This window comes from Schistocerca gregaria, chromosome 4 (assembly GCF_023897955.1).
Source record: "Schistocerca gregaria isolate iqSchGreg1 chromosome 4, iqSchGreg1.2, whole genome shotgun sequence".
NCBI classification, from domain to species: domain Eukaryota; kingdom Metazoa; phylum Arthropoda; class Insecta; order Orthoptera; family Acrididae; genus Schistocerca; species Schistocerca gregaria.
In genome coordinates, this window is record NC_064923.1 from 378,259,557 (window position 1) to 378,281,078 (window position 21,522).

General features: G+C 43.7%; 1 non-coding gene across 1 annotated transcript; it reads right to left on the reverse strand.

The window, feature by feature from the left end:
- Positions 1-9,709: 9,709 nt before the first annotated feature.
- Positions 9,710-9,783, reverse strand: Trnat-ugu (transfer RNA threonine (anticodon UGU)). The gene has a single exon. It is a non-coding gene; the product is annotated as a tRNA-Thr (tRNA).
- Positions 9,784-21,522: the final 11,739 nt, after the last annotated feature.

Genomic DNA, 21,522 nt, shown 5'->3' on the forward strand with positions numbered 1-21,522 from the left:
TGATAAACACGGACTTGAAAGGGTGCCAAAAAACAAATGGAAATAAGAAATCAGAAACACCACGAAAAATAAAATTCCTTAGGAATAAAAGTTATCATCATTTTTAACATAGTGATCGAATATTATAAGATAATAGGAACTGTGTTCAACTCTACTTAAAAACGATCTTCTACACGCTGATCTTACTTTGCATGGTGGAAATAAATCTGCGTAAAAGTTAATGAAACACTTAAAGAAAGAATATTATAAGATAATAGTAACTGTGTTCAACTCTACTTAAAAACGATGTCCTACACGGTGATCTTACTTTGCATGGTGGAAAAAAATCTGCGTAAAAATTAATGAAACACCTAAAGAAAGAAGGTACAGTTATTGTAAATCTAAATGTAATACAAAAACCTGACTGGTGTACGCATTATAAAGGAGTGTGCTGCAAGCCAGAAATCAAATAAGCAGATGATAAAGAATAACAACAAAGATTAAATCGTATGGATCTGATGGAACTGAAGACAGTTAAAAAACTGAAAACCCAAAAATGACCAGACTATGGAATCAATTCCAAATTGATTAAAACCGGAGGAATTCTCTTGGAATTAAGAATGCCTCATCTTTTTACCACGTACTGGGTAAAAGATGGGATACCGGAGGAATGGAAAATGCCAAAGATTGTGAGGCGGCGACCTGTTTCGGTCTTCCTCCACACATTTTTTCACATTTACGTACGGAATTTGCATAAGAGATTCTCTTTATTTACTTTCTGATTCGCTTTTTCTTGCCGACTGTTCACCTCTATTGCACACTCATTACACCACTGGTTAGGGGTTAGTGTGTACCATACAAATAATCCACCCCCCTGCACTTAACCTAGCATTTCTTTCCTGTAGTAGCTTTTTCGCACTCAATGCATCTGGTCATGACAGGGGAACTAATTTTCACATGGGTGAAAACAGGAGAAGGTTTCACACATTTTGGAAGAGCTGCCTATCACTCAGAAAGCAGCTCCCACGCTAGCAGACGTTTTAGGTATTATCCTCCCAGCCCAGCTCCCGCAGACAAAGAGCTGCGGAACGAAAGACTGATATCCTCCATAGCAGAACGGGAAACCACTAGTGGAAGGCATGAGAACACTGCCTTGTTAGTAAACTTCGGGTGGAGTTCGCAGCTGTCTGTTTCCCGTAATCCTACAAGATGTCTACTTCCAATTATCCTATAGTGTTTGACCTACTGACATGTTTCCTCAAACAAAATAAATAGCGACTCGTGAGTCTGCAGATTTCCGAACTTTGGACTTCTCGTAGGGACGGTGTGCTAAGCCCAACAAAATTTCCAGAATTTTCCACAATTAAATCTGGACGTGGAAACGAGGCAACAATTCCATATCATGTCTCACTGGTGGATATATCTTTAATTTTATGGTGTGAGCTAGTGAACTGACTCCCATATCCCAAAATGGAAGAGCACTTAGGTTTTCTCCGGGATTGGCTAGGAGAGACTGTGCCGGGTGCCATTCCAAGCTTTGAAGGGAAGCTCTGAAAATGTAAATTGGCATTCGTATTCACATTCAGACTTCTGCTTGGTGAATCTATTCTGGACCCCGCGCTCAACACGTTTTTCTTGACGTCGGATTCTGCAAAGTTCAAACGGTTCAAATGGCTCTGATCACTATGGGACTTAACTTCTGAGGTCATCAGTCCCCTAGAACTTAGAATTACTTAAACATAACTATCCTAAGGACATCACACACATCCATGTCCGAGGCAGAATTCGAACCTGCGACCGTAGAGGTCGCGCGGTTCCAGACTGTAGCGGCTTCTGCCAAGTCTTTCACTTTGAACTTAGCAGCATCCATGATGGGTATTCGGAAGGATGACGGGATCTGTGATTCGCAATGACATTACACCAGCTGACCCTAGCAACAGTTAGTAGCGGCAGACCGGAATCAGCGCGGTTTGCTCGCAGCCTCCTCGACGGCATTCACGATGAGACCGCATTTGCAGTCGCTGTGCTCATTCCGGACATTGCGATATATTGAGGGAAGAGGAGATCGTTCTTGGTTTCTGTTTTTAGTCCTCCACTGGTACGCAAGTTTTTATGAAATCTAGTTCTCGCTTTAAAGGGAATCTTTTTCTTTTCCGTAAACCCTTTTGTTTAATTATCGAGTTAGCTCATTCTAGCTTACTCAAGAGGTGCTATTTCTTCGTGATTGTCTCTTTATTCGTTTATCTGTTGCGTGCTCTGTTCGATTTCATACTCTTTTTCGTGTAATTATTTAGTTTTGTAGTCACGGTTGGAAAAGTAACTTGTGTTCTTTGTGTGTCTGGGAACCATATCAGTCGTAACTGTCCAGTATCACCCTAGTGCTGACCCTAACAACAGTTCAGGATCTCATCATTGTACTATTGCAGTCACTTAAATTCATTCTCAATTCGCAATTGTTAAGGCTTTCGTGGCCACATTTTGACAAACTGCTTAGTGGCTTCTGTATCGGGCTCATCTAATGATTTTACTGACGTTTCGCCAGCACGAGTGGCTGGCATTGTCAAAGCTTCACCCTCCATCGCCGGTGGTGATCTGGAGCCGAGCTTGCGGCCGCAGACTATATGTACCTGGCGCGCCAACGTCCGAGGGCTTCTCCGCGGCCATTTCCTGTGCGGTTCTCCTCTTGCTACGTGCGAAGGCCGTTCGTTGCAGTACTGGAAGCCAGGATCCGTTTACCTTAAGGCTTTCCTCTCTCTTGTTGAAGCTGTTCGCGTGTTTTTGTACTTCTACAGCTTCTCTGAACAAGCTCGTGTAATAGTGCTTCTCTACAGCCAGAACTTCAGTGTCGGCGAATTTTAATACGTGGTCGGCCGAAGAACCCGAGACAGAAGCCATTATGCAGTTTGTCATTCTCAATTTCTTTTATAATCTCTACGTTTATGCGTCCTGAGTAAATATACACATTAAATAACCGTTGTTTTGCCAGTTCTAACTCTACCACGCAACACCCATTAAAGTAACTTATCCAGCTGAAATACCTAGGTCCTCCAATCATAAGGAATAGAGGAGGGCATTGACGATTTCAGCAACATATCAAATAATGTATTCCGATGTGCACCACAGTTGATTTTTGAAGTAGATTTCTTGAGGTAATTTATTATTATACTGGCAGATTTTTTCCACCGTGCTCAAACTCAATTGATTGATTAGAGGATACGGAACAAAAATGGTCTGATGAACATATGTCCGGGAATGCATGGTTTCCATGCTACTGTAATATCTCTTTATATTCGATGAATTATTCTGATACAATTCTACCCCTGAATGACGTTTACTAATTTTCTATCTTGATACTTGCAAAATCCATGCGCAAAGTAGTTTCATACAATAGCTATGCCATGAGCGCATAATTATTCTTTGTAGTACTCTCTCTGGTGGTTGTTAGAAAAAAAAGCTTCCGAGATTGTCTTCGTGCCAATTAGCCTGAGCATTGTTTGAAGAATTGTAATCTGAATATTGAAATAGATGACAAAAGATAGCTGATACGAACTTGTATGATTAAAAAGGATATATATATATATATATATATATATATATATATATATATATATATATATATATATATATTCCTCCTTCATACAAAAGGTGTGTAACAATTTACATTATTTGAGAATTAATGATATTCATCGATATATTGCGTAGTCGTTAATCAGAAGGGAACGTCCGAATGACTGGATACGAACCTGCATTTAATAATCCAAGAGCTCCATTACTTCTTCGGAAGCTTAAACTTCATCAAGGCCAAATATCCGCTTGATTTGACATTTTCCCGACTGATTATACAACGTTCCTAAAAATACGAGGCATTTTATTTGTACAGATTAGCAGACTGCCGCAAAGCACGAGCCTGCAGAGAAGAAGAATCATCGCCTGATTTCACTCTAACAACTACAATTTCTGAATCATTTTGAGTGACTGAGCTATGACTGTGTTTCCTATTATGAATGATTGATTGCTCGAACGAATTGAGAACTACATAACTACATAATTACATAGATAGAAGGAAAAATTACACTAGAGACCATTTATTCAGTCGTACATGGTTCAGAGACTGCGGTGTAATACCCTATGAATGGTACCTAGCATCCACAGTTACAGTGTGAGTTGAAAATGGTTTCAATGGGCCTCACCTCATGCGTGTATGCGCCATAGCAAGTTCTGTCTCACACGTTCGCACCCCCAGGCTGCATCCGAACAGTGTCAGAGTCAGTATGGATACGCTGGTCCAGTGTCTCGACATCTGGAATGGGCTCTACATACACGACATTTCTGAGATGGCTGGTTGAGATCCGATGCAACTGCAGGCCCTTGTCCGATCAATCGACCAGGGAAGACGCGACTGAGATGGGTCCAGACGTTAACGGTGAAGTGAACGGTGAAGCCGATTGTCCGGCCTGTTAGGCGACGTGGAAGGAAGACTGTTTCCAAAATACAATCGCCAATTTTCCCGACCCACACATTCCGGTTGCACCGATGCTGATGATTCGCTTGTCACCATACCACGGGGTTTCTGCATACTGTCCGACAGATGACTGTCATGAAAGTTGAAGATATCATCCCATGGCCCTCATCGGGGAACAGGACGGATGACACAAATCCCGGAATCAGGGTTGCCTGGTGAAGAAAATGGCTCTGAACACTACGGGACTTAACATCTGAGATCATCAGTCCCCTAGAACGTAGAACTACTTAAACCTAGCTAACCTAAGGACATCACACCCATCCATGCCCCAGGCAGGATTCGAACCTGCGACCGTAGCGGTCACGCGGTTCCAGACTGAAGCGTCTAGAACAGCACGGCCACACCGGTCGGCGCCTGGTGAAGAAATCAGTGATAAAACTGCTCCCGATGTGGAAAGTCTGTCGCTAGTAACTGCTGCACACGCTGTAAGTGAGAATTTTCCACTCGTTCGTCTGGCTGACCCTGTACTGGCGGGCAAACTGCCGAGTACTAAAACGGCGATCGCCTTCCACGGTGTTAACCACATTTTCCTCCAAGTCTCGTGTGCGAACATTTTGGATACGTCCTTCACGATTTGCTGCTTCCGGTAACGACCTTGTCTCAGACAAATGGCGAAATACTGTTGTGGTTGTCGTCAGCGGAGATAGTTCTCCTGACACAACATTGCCGCCCGCCACCCGTTGTCATTTGCCTTTCAGTAAGTAAACACCGTGTCGGCAAGATCTAGTTTCGAATATGGAACCATTGTGTACAGCGCAGTATCACATCCACTACAAGGTCAGCCAGCAAGAGAAGTGAACTGGACATGACGTAACCATTTACTGTGGCAAAAGAGGGAGTGGACATGCGGAGTAAGGTGCAATTCTGTCACCTCTCCCAAATTATCGGTGGCTCTGGGGACGACTCGTGGTTCTCAACCAGCAGTAACAGCAGCAGCTAAGCACTGTCGCTGGCTACATTTTTAGTTCTCCGCAGAGCTACAACATCGTAAGACTGTTAACTGACAGAGGATAACTAATTTGGTACAGGCAGTAACCAGCAGCGTCTCTTTAACAAACTTTAATCACTAACTTTCTTGAATAATAACCTGCAATGGTTAAAACTTGTAGGGAATCTCTGTTGTCATTGTCATCAGACATTATAACCAAGCAGGGTACCTTTCGTTCCGATGCTATGACCAAGTACCATAAAAAATTAAAATAGATTAACTGATTACTGATAGTTTTGTTTGTTTGCTAATGACCAATTTCAGTCCAAATTTTGCTTCCTCAGTAACTGTTCATTGTTGTATTTCATAACAGACACTTCATTCATTTGCAGTTTTGAGTACTAACTTCACTCTCTTAAAGTAACATGGTAAAATTTCATTGGCAAAACTAATAACTAAAGATACAGCACAAATTAAGAGTGCGCAATTTCATTTATCTGTCTTAGTTTAGCGACTGACTTCTGCTGGCTTGGTAGATATTTTATTGTTCCTGTGTTAAAGGTAAATCAGTTGCTTAAAGTTAATTCAATGAAACCTTTCGGTAATTAAAAGTAAAGAGCTCGCCTTTTTCCAATTTTTGCATTACGTTGCGCTGAGATCATTGAAAGTTAATTTCTACATAACGAAGTTTCAGTTACAGTTAGCCATTTGTTTAAGCAGTAATTTTATTTAACTTTGCTTTCAAAATTTAGAATTCCAGAATAAGTAATCATTGCTCTAGTTGGCTGGCAACCGTTTAAATATCCCTTTCTCTGCTAATCAGTATTTTTTCTATTAAATATTACGTGGTACCATTTTCCCATGTGTGGCTACACTAAATTTAAATTAGGTGTAGAATAGATTCTTCCTTCAGAAGAGTCTGTTGCACACTTCCTTCTACTACCCAATGTTATTTTCCTGTCGTGACGATAGCCTTACTCTTTGTAAAATTTCATTAGACCTACGCAATAACGGTCATTTATATCGCAATACAATAGGCCGATTAGAAAGAGAGAGATTACAACGTTATTACCAAACGGGTCCCAATAGGGCAAATAGGACCAACGTACTGTTATTATTTTCTTGGCTGCCAAAAGACAAACACCGATAGGCATCCATCGGAGAATGAAGAATGTGTTTGGGGCAACATGTTTGTCGAAAACCTTCGTTGTGGAATGGTGCGCCAAGTTTATGATAAACGCACATTCATAAGTCGTACAGCAGGCCAGCTCAAGTGGGAGACACTGTAGCACCCCCCCCCCCCCCCCCTCTCCCCCAACTTCTCAGTACAGTCCCGATATCTCCCCATGGGATTATCATGCCTTCGCTGCCCTAAAAATAGGCTTGTGGGACCGACGATCCCTGTTAGACGAAGATGTCCAGCAAGCAGACACGGACTTCTTCACACAGCAGGGTCCGTGGTTTTACCAAACGGATGTCTTCAACCAGGTGGGTCAGTGGGATTGCCACAGTGCTGATACCTGATTGGCATCAGTGTATTGGTTAGTTTTCCTCTGCTTCGAACAATCTTCCCACAAACACAACAAAATTTTTATGATCAGGTGCTTCCTGTACAGTCGTTACTGCAGCACTAAGTGGATTACGTTTAATCCCGCGTCCAGCCATCCTGACGTAGGTTTTCCGTGATTTCCCTAAATCGCTCTTGGCAAATGCGAGGATGGTTCCTTTGAATAGGCACGGACGACTTCTTTCCCCGTCTTTCCCAAATCCGATGAGACCGATGACCTCGCTGTTTCATCTCCTCCCCCAAACAACACAACCCTACTTAAATGCGTTAAACCCCTTATTTGTTGTTCGCTGTCAGTTTGGGCACTGAAGATTTGCACGCCCTGTATATAAATGACCTAGTGAATAACGTCGGAAGTTTCACGACGCTTTTTGAGGGTATGCATTTGTATGCGGAGATGTCACAACACAAGAAAATTATAGCAAAGTACAGGAAGGTCTGCGGAGTATCGTCGCTGGGTGTAGGGATTCGCTGTTGACCCTCAACACAAACAAATGTAACGTATTGCGCCTAATAGGCCAGACAGATTCGTCGTTGTATGGTTACGCGATTGCAGAAAAATCGCTGGGAGTAGTTGCACCCATAAAATATCTAGTACGTACTATGTGTACGGACGATTGAAACTGTAAAGACCACATAAGATTAATACGTTGAAAGAATCCCCTGGATTTCTGGTCCACGCGCCAAGGAGCTAGCTTAAGCACTTTCGTCCCACCAACACTTCAGTATTGCTCAGCAATCTGGGGTACGTGCCACAAAAAACTGGTAGGGGAAACTTAGCAGGTTCAGAGGAGAGCAGTGCGTCTCGTTACAGTTTCATTCATTGGGCGCTACAGCGTTACGGAGGTACTCAGCCAACTGAATTTGCAGACGCTGCAAGAGGGCTGCTATGCATCACAATGCTTTCAAGAAGAGGCACTTATATCTTATTTCATCCTATGTATATGTCGATAAAAGGCAATGAGTGAAAAATTAGATACATTGGAGTTCGCACGAAGACTCTTCCCGCGTTCCATTCGCTATTGTAACAGAAAAGAAGAAAAGTAACATTGGTACACCAAGTACTCTTCTCCAAGCCCGCCCAGCTAGCCGGGCGGTCTAACACGCTGCTTCCCGAGCGGGATTAGTGTCGAGGTGCGATGTGCGTGACAGCATGTGAATGGTTTTCAAGGGGTCTCCATCTGCCTGGCGAGTGCGGGCTGGTTCCCCTTATTCCGCCTCAGTTACAGTGAAATAAGAATTATGTACACTCCTGGAAATTGAAATAAGAACACCGTGAATTCATTGTCCCAGGAAGAGGAAACTTTATTGACACATTCCTGGAGTCAGATACATCACATGATCACACTGACAGAACCACAGGCACATAGACACAGGCAACAGAGCATGCACAATGTCGGCACTAGTACAGTGTATATCCACCTTTCGCCGCAATGCAGGCTGCTATTCTCCCATGGAGACGATCGTAGAGATGCTGGATGTAGTCCTGTGGAACGGCGTGCCATGCCACTTCCACCTGGCGCCTCAGTTGGACCAGCGTTCGTACTGGACGTGCAGACCGCGTGAGACGACGCTTCATCCAGTCCCAAACATGCTCAATGGGGGACATATCCGGAGATCGAGCTGGCCAGGGTAGTTGACTTACAGCTTCTAGAGCACGTTGGGTGGCACGGGATACATGCGGACGTGCATTGCCCTGTTGGAACAGCAAGTTCCCTTGCCGGTCTAGGAATGGTAGAACGATGGGTTCGATGACGGTTTGGATGTACCGTGCACTATTCAGTGTCCCCTCGACTATCACCAGAGGTGTACGGCCAGTGTAGGAGATCGCTCCCCACACCATGATGCCGGGTTTTGGCCCTGTGTGCGTCGGTCGTATGCAGTTCTGATTGTGGCGCTCACCTGCACGGCGCCAAACACGCATACGACCATCATTGGCACCAAGGCAGAAGCGACTCTCATCGCTGAAGACGACACGTCTCCATTCGTCCCTCCATTCACGCCTGTCGCGACACCACTGGAGGCGGGCTGCACGATGTTGGGGCGTGAGCGGAAGACGGCCTAACGGTGTGCGGGACCGTAGCCCAGCATCATGGAGACGGTTGCGAATGGTCCTCGCCGATACCCCAGGAGCAACAGTGTCCCTAATTTGCTGGGAAGTGGCGGTGCGGTCCCCTACGGCACTGCGTAGGATCCTACGGTCTTGGCGTGCATCCGTGCGTCGCTGCGGTCCGGTCCCAGGTCGACGGGCACGTGCACCTTACGCCGACCACTGGCGTCAACATCGATGTACTGTGGAGACCTCACGCCCCACGTGTTGAGCAATTCGGCGGTACGTCCATCCGGCCTCCCGATGCCCACTTTTCGCCCTCGCTCAAAGTCCGTCAACATCCACGCTGTCGCGGCATGCTACCAGTGTTAAAGACTGTGATGGAGCTCCGTATGCCACGGCAAACTGGCTGATACTGACGGCGGCGGTGCACAAATGCTGCGCAGCTAGCGCCATTCGACGGCCAACACCGCGGTTCCTGGTGTCTCCGCTGTGCCGTGCGTGTGATCATTGGTTGTACAGCCCTCTCGCAGTGTCTGGAGCAAGTATGGTGGGTCTGAAACACTGGTGTCAATGTGTTCTTTTTTCCATTTCCAGGAGTGTATAGTACCTTCAGCTGCTGACAGGTGTTCCTATATATCAACAGGGACAAGTGAAAATGTGTCCCCCGACTGGGACTCGAACCTCGGACCTCCTGCTTACATGGCAGACGCTCTATCCAACTGAGCCACCGAGGGCATAGAGGATAGTGCGACTGGAGGAAATGTCTCGCACACGCCTCCCGTGAGACCCACATTCTCACCTTATATCTCCACAGACTATATTCGTAGTGTCCCTACCCAACACACTCATTACTTGTGGAAGACATTCTTACCAAGTTCGGGTAATATGTGTGCATCCACACAGAAGAAGAAGGTCACAGCCGGTATTGCCACAACTATATACTTTTTCGGACCTGTCAGGAAGAACAAACACCATATGCGTACAAGTAAATCAGTTACACTGTGTCGGCGATTGTTGCGCAAACACTGTCTCCTCATAAGTGTACACCATAATTACTCTCCCGTGCAAGCATTTGAGGCTACACTCGTTTGATATAAGACGTTCCCGGGGGGGTCCACTGGTGGCCGAATCGCACAATAACTCTGGGTTCGGTGTGGGGCGGTGGTAGGGTGGGTATACTGCTGTGGCCTCTTGTGGCCTTGTGAACCACTGAGGACTGCAGCGGGACGAAGCCCCTCCGTCGTTTCTAAGTCGCCGGTTCAATACACACAATGCATACACTCTTCCCCAAACACCGCAAAGTTGCTTACAGAGTATAGAAGTCTCCCACATCTATCTAGACACACTGAATATCACGATAGTAAAGAAGAAAATTTCATTGACCGTATCGCACCCGCTACAAGCCCTCTTACACAAGCGCGTGATACATTCACGTAGTCGTTAAGCATACGAATGCGGTCTGGCCGCGCTTTCACCTGAGGCTGGCCGCCCACCTTGGGCAGTCAGACACTGTGCAGTGAGTTCAGAAACACATGACGGCGAGAATCGCGTGCCGGCGCGGGCCTCGCCGTGTTTCGCCGCAGTCCCACGCCCCGCCCAGCCACTAATGGCGTCCGGTAGTCGCCCACGCGCTGTACGCCAAAATAATCCCTCCCTCCCCTTCCCACCCGACCTAACCACCACTCTCGCTTCCCCACGAAGAGCCCGCTGATGTAATGCGAATGTATTCTGACCGCTGACCCACTCTATACCTGCTTTCATTTACGTACGCAGCTACATTCCCGTTTGCGTTTACGTGTGTCCTCTGTGAACCATTGTTTAGTGAATTTTGTAAGGCACTCTGCGTTAGTTCGCCGACAGAGCTAATTCGGGGTGCATCTGCAATTATCATATTTTGCAGTGCTGTCACTACGGTCGGGAAAAAGTGAAAGAGGTTACGTCAAATAGTTTCAAAAGTTAATTTGAATACTGATTTTGCCCATTTTAGTAATACCAGTAATTTAGGATCACTATATTGTTTGAAAAATGATCGCTCTTATACTATTGCGTACATCGATATATTCTAGAATGACTAATGAGCAGACATTCTGCGTATGACATTCACTGCAGTGTTACTCGACCACACAGTAGCATGCGAAATTTGGAGTGTAATTTTTATGTTCACATCTACGTAATGAAATGAAACATTTTGACGTTTCTTTATTATATTTTGACCAGTTTTGGTGACTCAGTACACCATGTTCCGGCCTGTACACATAAACCGAAAAAAAAATAGTCCAAATGACTCTGCGCACTATGGGACTTAACATCTATGGTCATCAGTCCTCTAGAACTTAGAACTACTTAAGCCTAACTTAACTAAGGACATCACACAACAGCCACTCATCACGAGGCAGAGAAAATCCCTGACCTCGCAGGGAATCGTACCCGGGAACCTTGGCGTGGGAAGCGAGAACGCTACCACACGACCACGAGCTGCGGACCCATAATAATAGCATCATTAACTTACAACGAAGCAAGTACAAAGACAGATTAAAACAGAATAAAGTTCAAGGACAATAGTCTGTAAGCGAATTGACAGTAATCATTTGATAAAAGCCAGCAGATACATTCATCGTCATATACCTAAAATAGAATTATATATAGTACATCGTAAAGAATTTCTACTATGTAAGTCGTACAAATGTGCTAAGCATTAATAAAATCATTAACCAAACATTTCATGATCATAAGACCGGTCAGTGATTTGATTTAGCCTTCATGATAGCTTTACCTGTGTCGACACTTAGATTTTACTGATGCAGTCCTTTTCCAAGGGCTACTTGCGTTGCTCATTGTGATCATTATGTCGGATTTTTTGTTTATACTGTCATTTTGATAGCTTTACCTACATTGATACTTCCATATTAAAAGTCGTGCATTTCATTCTCATTCACTATACAGGCATTTCATATTTTACTCATCTTGCAATTCTTTCATCATTTTACAATTGCCTATATGGCTAGACAATTTTATATGCCAATATTATGCTGGTCAGTGTAACAGAATGGATAAAATGCTTTTTTATTCCAGTCTCTGATCACAAATGAATTCTTTAGAATGTGACCGGTTTCAGTCTGTAATGAATATCTTCAGATCTAAAATATAAATGTATACATTTAGTGAGCAGTGTGTCTTTTAACATAAAACAGCAAAATCTATCACAATATACTGTCATACACCAGGGAAATGTACAGATAAAATATGGTATAACGTACCTTTTGTACACCATGTCGTAAAGTGATACGGCCATAATGGCATCCCACAGTAGCGACATCTAGGGAGGGTGTTGGCAAATAGGTTTCTGGATGCTACTGTACCTCAGTAGCTAGTTGGTACGTTATACCATATTTTTTCTGTAAATTTCCCTGGTGTATGACAGTATACTGTGATACATATTGCTGTTTTATGTTAAGAAGACAAACTGCTCACTAGATCTATATATTTATATTTTAGATCTGAAGATGGTCATTACCGACTGAAACTGGTCATCGTCTAAAGAATTCATTTGTGATCAGAGATTGGAATAAAAAAGCATTTTACAGTATTGGATCACTGTTTGTACACGCGATCATGTCGCAGTTGGTGTAACAGAATGGATGTTGCATATTTTTCGTTTTTGTGAACCCAGTTTACCAGTCTCCCTGGAGTGGCCAAGATGGCTTCTCTTTTCCCTCGTTGGTCATTGCTGTGGGGAGCTTGTGGGACCAGTCTGAATGCGGTGTAGTGACCGTAGTTGTCCGCCTTCCTAGTCTCTCAGGTTTGGTACAAACCCTGAAGCTTAATTTTTCACTCCCTTTTGACGCTGAAAGTATCCTCCGCGACGAAATTCTGACCATCTTTTGAAGAATCAAGGTGTCCGGGTGGCTAGCCATGACGGCACCCTGTTCCGGGGCAATGCTGTGGCCCCTGATCGGGCGGGATAGGGGCGCACCAATTCTCGCGGCCCAGAGCTTCCGGATATCTCATGGCGACGTGGAACCTCGGTCAGTCCTGTCCTGTTCCTGCTCGCTGGTGGAGGCTTGAGGTCGCAATCCTGGTATCGGTAAGCATTTGTGAACTCACTAAATGCCAACTTAGTTGGTTAGAATGCACTTAGAGCACCAGGGATTCGTTAGTGAGAGAGCGCTACTTCCTTTTCGTTTCCCTTAAATTTTATTCGTAAATTCGATAATTCGTGAGTAATGTTGGACTTGGCGTCTGACCTTTGTCCGTTACGAGTGCGAGGTCAGCTATAGGCCATATCAAAGATTCTTTTCTTCAAAGTTGCAGTGTCGCCTTCAGCATCTCTTCTTTAGTTTTTTCTTGTGGTACCAGTGTGGATTTAAGTTTCTAGATTGTAACTTCGTGAAATGGACTCCTGGACATTTTTACCAGAGCAGGCGACCACATGGCGGGCCGTTGATCTCGCGTACTGCTAATTCCGTAGAAACTTCTTAGCCTTGCGGTGATTTTATTTTCTTCGCTTAAACGAGTGTTGCTACGACGGATAGTCTCGGTGGCGAGACCACTGTTTCATTTTCTTATTCGGGTATTTACCCCTGTTTAGTCTACGGTAGCGTAGAATGCTTAAAGGTAATTCCACGCTCTTGTAAAAGTGGTAGCGTATTTATTTATTCACAGCAATTAGAGTCCTTATTCCTCTTCCGGCCACTCTTCTTGTTTTTGTGGAGCGGGCAGACTGCTGAATCAATCTTTCCTTCAAATTACCTTCAATACTATCTTAATGAGCGGAAATAACGACCTCATTTTCTTAGTATTAATGCTAGTTCTTGTTTACGACCTTTGTTTAATAAAGGTGTCATACTAATGTCTGTCTCCATTCATCAATTCAATGAAACTACGCTCAGACATAAAAGCAGCTTGCAATCCCCCATTAACCATTGTGAACAGAAGATTAACTAATCAATAAATGCGCTGCTTAGTAGGTCTCCGGTAGGTCGTGCGGATCTAGCTCTTTTCTTAGTTGCTGCCGAGTTCGTTGGGCTCAAGGACCCGCTTGTAACTAAATCAAATTCTTGCCTTCCGAATGAGGGAAAAGACATGGCCCACTGTTAGTCATGAACAAGATTCCACTTGATGTGAAATTTGGTTGCCTTGATAGAGAGTTTGAATTACATAACTATCGCCTATTCACCAAATTTATTGACGAACCTTTCCACAATTACCTCAGAGAAGTACGTAAAACAAACAAGGCATCGCATTTAATATTATTGATGCTTCCTTTTGCAGATAGATAAACATTTCTTTGGTTCTGCTGATGTTCTTGTAGTTACTTTCATAAATTGATCGTTTTCTGCAGCTATTTTGGTGGGTTACTTTAGGACTTCGCACTTTAGCGAACAATCTAACCGACCTACGCTTTTAACATGGAATACTTAATTAATGCTTTGAATAACGAATAGCACATTTGTAGAACGTATAGAGAGGAATTTCGTTCTGTGTACTATATACAGTGTGTCTCACCTAACGTTGCCATCTCAAATATCTCTAGAGCAAGAATAGATATTCAAAAATAGTTTCCACCAGCATGAACGTACGTCAGGGGCTTAGGAAACCAAATACTATGCGAAATTTTAAAACGTAAACAAATACTATTTTCAGTACTAACTATTTATTTTTAGTGTAAATCCCCTATTATTTCGTATGCAATCAATAACATGAAAAATCACGAAAATAATGGCGTTGGTTGCATCGCAATACGTCAATTACAACCCGGAAATTGCGAAGCGATTTTGACGCTTGAAATAAATGAAGCACACAGCTAGCGCACGTCCTGAGACTCAAGTGTGCACCTCACGCTGCCTGTGTCAGGAGCTCACACAATGGGAAGGTATGCACAGTCCACAAAAATAAACAAGTATCACGTCCAACGCTAAGTTGCGTTTTTCAAATTGTAAATGTATGTTTATTCTAGCGAAATGACTACTAGGCCGAGCGGTTCTAGGACTTCAGTATAGATCCGCTCGTCCCCTACGGTCGCATGTTCGAATCCTGCCTCTGGCATAGATGTGTGTGATGTCCTTATGTTACTTAGGTTAAAGTAGTTGTAAGTGCCAAGCGACTGATAACCTCAGATGTTAAGTCCCATAGTACTCAGATCCATTTGAACCATTTTTGAAATGACTACAAGAGCTATAATTACGCACTAGAATTCACTTTGCTAAACACATTTACTATTGCCCTGTCGCCCAGAGAAACTGTATTGTTGTACATTACATCCAGCGCAGAAAATACACCCACATCTTGACCAATGAAACTGTGTCACGTCAACATATGTTCGAAGTGCCCTCCGTTTGCATCAATACATGTTTGCAGACGAGTAATGAAAGAGCGTTGCACAGATTCTAGAATTTCTACAGATACTGCCGCACACGACGCAGTAATACGATGTTGCATATCCTCTACTGTCGTTGGGGTTCTTCTTACACTCTGTCTCTCACTGCACCCCAGAGAAAGACGTCTAATGTCGTCAAGTCGGGGGACCATGCTGGTCATCGCACAGTACCTCCCCGCCCCATCCAACTATTTTGGAAATGTCGCATCTAGAACGTCTCAGGCAACTTTTGCATTGTGTGCGGGACATCGGCCGTGTTGGAACCACATCGATAGACTAGCTTCCAATCCTAGATCCTTCATGAGGAGCGCTAGTGTGTGTTGAAGAAATGATGCATATCGCTGTCCATTCAACGTTCCACGGTAAAAATAGGGACCTACAATACAGTTAGCAATGATCTGCACCAAACATTAACACTCCCCTGTCGTTTATGAGCAACTTGGCAAATCCAGTGGGGAATTTGCACGGACCAGTAATGCATGTTCCACAGATTCACATTACCATTATTTGTAAATGAAGCCTCGTCGTAAACAATGTACTGCTTAGGAATACTGGATTACGTTGCAAAAGGACAGAATGCGATGCGAGATTCAAAGTCATTCCCGTATAGTTCTTGGTGCAGTGAGATATGGAACTGATGAAACCGATGCCGATGCAAGATTCTGCAGACAAGTCTGTGGCTTATTCCTACACCTCGTGCAATTTCTCTTACACCCACCTCAGGATTGCGCGCTGCAGAAGCCAGAACAGCAATTTCGTTTCCATTGCCAGGAGCTGGCTTTGTACGTAGACGTTTTGTGGGAGCCCAGCTCCCTGTTTCCGTGAGTGTCTTGCAGATGTTCCCAGTGGTTCGACATGACGGACACAGCCAATCTGAGCAGCGTTCAGCATAGTGTCACAGCAGCGGTTGCATTTCTGTGAAATTCGCCATAAATTAAAATAATATCTAGTTTTCCTTCATTACTGAAGACCGGCATATAGACCAAATGATGGCAAATGTAACAAGAAAAAAAAAGTAACAGGTTTTAATGTGGCAACGTTTGTGAATTACGTTACAGTATGAGAGCAATTCAGCAGACACCAGATTAGGAGACACTTGTAAACTGAAGGTAGAGTGTGCGGTGGTGATATTGGTATGTTTACAGCAGTACACAGGCGCCAGTCTGAGCACAGTACTACATGCGATGCATTACGTCAGAAACTGTGACGCCGTTGCTATCCATTACAGGCTACATATTTCAGAATGTATGAGGTTTAGAAACGTGGAACCAAGTGTGTTACCTGTAGTTGTCATGTCGCAATAGTAACAAAACTTGCAAGACATCCATCATTCTGATACCGCATTATTTGACACATTATAAGAGACCGGTTCAAGTAAGGTACAGCTCAAGAAGAGGCTAAACTATCCCCCTTTAGGAGTGCCATCAATGGAAAACGGGTCAGTGATGTGTTGTCATACAATACCACACCATACATTAGCACTCCACTGACGCACTAAGTCAATCACTTCACGATTACCGGCAGTGTGAGGTGCACGCTTGAGTCTCAGGACGTGCGCTAGCTGTGCGCTTCATTTATTTCGAGCTTGAACTTCGTTTCGCAATTTCTCGGGGTGTAACTGACGTATTGCCATGCACCCAAAGCCATTATTTTTGTGGTTTTTGATGCTATTGATTGCTTACGAAATAACAGGGGGCGTTCTTTCAAAAACACACAAGTTTGTGTTGAAGTAGTATTTCTTTACGTTTTAAAATTTTGCGTAGTATTTGGTTTCCTAAGCCCCTGCCGTAGGTTCATGCTGGTGAAAACCGTTATTTAATATCAATTATTTGATGTGGCAGAGTTAGGCGAGACAACCTGTATAATTATATTTTAGTTATATGACAATGTATGTATATGTTTCCTTGTATCAGATGATTACTGTAAATTCATTTGTATAGTATTGTCCTTGACTTTTTTTCTGTTTTAATCTGTCGTTGTATTTGCATCGTTGGTAAGCTTATGATGCTTTCATTACTGTCTGTGCATACAGGCAAAAGATGATGTACTGAGTCACAAAAACAGGCTGCAATGTAGTGAAATAAGTAAGCCAGTGATGCTTGGATATTGCGGTCGAATCTTATGTTGATATCTTCGTCGCCGGCCGGAGTGGCATGCGGTTCTGGGCGCTACAGTCTGGAACCGCACGACCGCTACGGTCGCAGGTTCGAATCCTGCCTCGGGCATGGATGTGTGTGATGTCCTTTGGTTAGTTGGGTTTCAGTAGTTCTAAGTTCCAGGGGACTGATGACCTCAGAAGTTAAGTCCTATAAGGCTCAGAGCCATTTGAACCATTTTTATCATTGTCGTTGTCCTAACTTCATAGTCTTGCCTCCTTGGCCGGTTTTTGTTTTTGAAATCGGAGAGAGAAGGAGTGAGGAGAGAGCGCTTGGACGACGGGCAGTGGGCGTGTTTGTAGCAGCGAGTGTGTGAAGAGTGTACTGAGCTGACGGCCGTTGAGTGCCGGACAGAGTTGAGGCTGTGTGGCGTTAGTTGGTCGCCTCATGCTTGAGGAATGGCTGTTCTGCACGAGTCACCACGGACTGCTCACTGCTGGTCTTGTCATGTTATCAGCCGCGGACGTTAAGCTGTAACTCGGGATACACACTGAGTGTTTGCGACCACAACAGCTTACTGGTATTGTATTGCTGCTCGTGGCCGTCTTTGGCAGCTCTGACTGTTTGAAATCGATTGTCAAATAAGCTCGCTAGTTTTCTCTTTGCAATAGGCTTGTCGCTTTGGTGATCCAGTACTGCCTCAACCTCTCAGTGTTAACGCTAAGTCACTTTTGTAAAGTTGGAGTTCCAAGTCATCATCGGTTATCAAACCATGGTCTGTACCCTGTCTTAGTTAAGATTTATGCTTTAGGTTAGCTCATTTTTAGTTCCCCCTCATAAACCATGGACCTTGCCGTTGGTGGGAGGCTTGGGTGCCTCAGCAACTCAGATAGCCGTACCGTAGGTGCAACCACAACGGAGGGGTAACTGTTGAGAGGCCAGACAAACGTGTGTTTCCTGAAGAGGGGCAGCAGCCTTTTCAGTAGTTGCAAGGGCTAAAGTCTGGATGATTGACTGATCTGGCCTTGTAACACTAACCAAAACGGCCTTGCTGTGCTGGCTGCGAAAGGCTGAAAGCAAGGGGAAACTACGGCCGTAATATTTCCCGAGGGCATGCAGCTTTACTGTATGGTTAACTGATGATGGTGCCCTATTGGGTAAAATATTCCGGAGGTAAAATAGTCCCCCATTCGGATCTCCGGGCGGGGACTACTCAAGAGGATGTCGTTATCAGGCATTCTACGGATCGGAGCGTGGAATGTCAGATCAATTAATCCGGCAGGTAGGTTAGAAAATTTAAAAAGGGAAATGGATAGGTTAAAGTTAGATAAGTGGGAATTAGTGAAGTTCGGTGGAAGCAGGAGCAAGACTTCTGGTCAGGTGACTACGGGGTTATAAACACAAAATCAAATAGGGGTAATGCAGGAGTAGGTTTAATAATGAATAGGAAAATAGGAATGCGGGTAAGCTACTACAAACAGCATAGTGAATGCATTATTGTGGCCAAGATAGATACGAAGCCTACATCTACTACAGTAGTAAAAGTTTATATGCCAACTAGCTCTGCAGATGACGAAGAAATTGAAGAAATGTATGATGACATAAAAGAAATTAATCATATTGTGAACGGAGACGAAAATTTAATAGTCATGGGTGACTGGAATTCGGCAGTAGAAAAGGGAGAGAAGGAAACTTAGTAGGTGAATATGGATTGGGGGTAAGAAAAGAAAGAGGATACTGCCTGGTAGAATTTTGCACGGAGCACAACTAAATCATAGCTAACACTTGGTTCAAGAATCATAAAAGAAGGTTGTATACATGGAGGAACTGTGGAGCTACTAAAAGGTATCAGATAGATTATATAATGGTAAGACAGAGATTTAGGAACCAGATTTTAAATTGTAAGACATTTCCAGGGGCAGATGGGGACTCTGACCACAATCTATTGGTTGTGACCTGTAGATTAAAACTGAAGAAACTGCAAAAAGGTGGGAATTTAAGGAGATGGGACCTGGATAAACTGACTAAACCAGAGGTTCTACAGAGTTTCAGGGAGAGCATAAGGGAACAATTGACAGGAATGGGGGAAGGAAATTCAGTAGAAGAAGAATGAGGATCATGTAGCTAAAAAGACGAGGGCTAGTAGAAATCCTTGGGTGACAGAAGAAATACTGAATTTAATTAATGAAAGGAGAGAGTATAAAAATGCAGTAAATGAAACAGGCAAAAAGGAATACAAACGTCTCAAAAACGAGATCGACAGGAAGTGCAAAATGGCTAAGCAGGCATGGCTAGAGGATAAACGTAGAGGCTTATCTCACTAGGGGTAAGATAGATAGTGCCTACAGGAAAATTAAAGAGACCTTCAGAGGAAATAGAACAACTTGTACGAATATCAAAAGCTCAGATGGAAACCCAGTTCTAAGCAAAGAAGGGAAAGCAGAAAGGTGGAAGGAGTATATAAGGGGTCTATACAAGGGCGATGTAGTTATGGCAATATTGTGAAAATGGAAGAGGATGTAGATGAAGATGAAATGGGAGATATAATACTGCGTGAAGAGTTTGACAGAGCACTGAAAGACCTGATTCGAAACAAGGCCCCGGGAGTAGACAACATTCCATTAGAAGTACTGAAAGCCTCGGGAGAGCCAGTCCTGACGAAACTCTACCATCTGGTGAGCAAGATGTATGAAACAAGCGAAATCCCCTCAGACTTCAAGAATAATATAATAATTCCCATCCCAAAGAAAGCAGATGTTGACAAATGTGAAAATTACCGAACTATCAGTTTAATAAGTCACCGCTGCAAAATACTAACGCGGATTCTTTACAGACGAATGGAAAAGCTAGTAGAAGCTGACCTCGGGGAAGATAAGGTCGGATTCCGTAGAAATGTTGGAACACGTGAGGCAATACTGACCCTACGACTTATCTTAGAAGCTAGATTAAGCAAAGGCAAACCTACGTTTCTAGCATTTGTAGACTTAGAGAAAGATTTTGACAATTTTGACTGGAATACGCTCTTTCAAATTCTGGTGGTGGCAGGGGTAAAATATGGGGGGTGCAATTGACGCCGGCCGGGATGGCCGAGCGGTTCTAGACGCTACAGTCTGGAACCACACGACTGCTACGGTCGCAGGTTCGAATCCTGCCCCAGGCATGGATGAGTAATGTCCTTAAGTTAGTTAGGTTTAAGTAGTTCTAGGGGACTGATGACCTCAGAAGTTAAGGCCCATAGTGCTCAGAGCCATTTGAACCCTTTTTGTTCAATTTACATGTAAACAGAATTCGACGTTTTCGAAATACAACATTAATAGGAACAGTAAGACTAGTATCGTCGAATCAAGCGAATGTGAATGATGTATTCGCTCGCAGAACAAGTTCATACGCTGCTCATTTACGGAGAATGCCAATGAAATTCAGTGTGAGCTGCAGACATATACACTGAAAGATATATTGTAATTTGTGTATAATAAATTGAGAATAACTGGATCTTTAACTCATCGGAAACATACGCGGCCAAGGAAAGTTACTAACAAGGAAACTAAAATTGGTACTCTTGCCTCTGTGGTTCCAGGTTCTCGTGTTACTTCGCGTCAAATAGCAAGGGAATTTGGCATGAGCCAGAGTGGTATTGTTCGTGTTCTGCATAGCCATAAATATCATTCTTACCATATCAGTCTCCACCAAGAACTAACTGGTACGGATTGTATACGATGTATTGAATTCTGCCTGTGGGCTCAACTTCAGATTCAGAGGGATGACACATTTATTAATTTGATTTTATTTACTGACGAGGCTACATTCACGAACCATGGAAATGTTAAGTTGCGTAACATGCATAATTGGGCAACTGAAAGTCCATGTTGGCTGCGGCAAGTTGCACACCAAAATCCGTGGTCAGTGAATGTATGGTGTGGGATTGAGGACAGAATTATAGGCCCCTATTTCATCATAGGAAATCTTAATGGAAGGAAGTACACCACATTCCTGCAATAAAT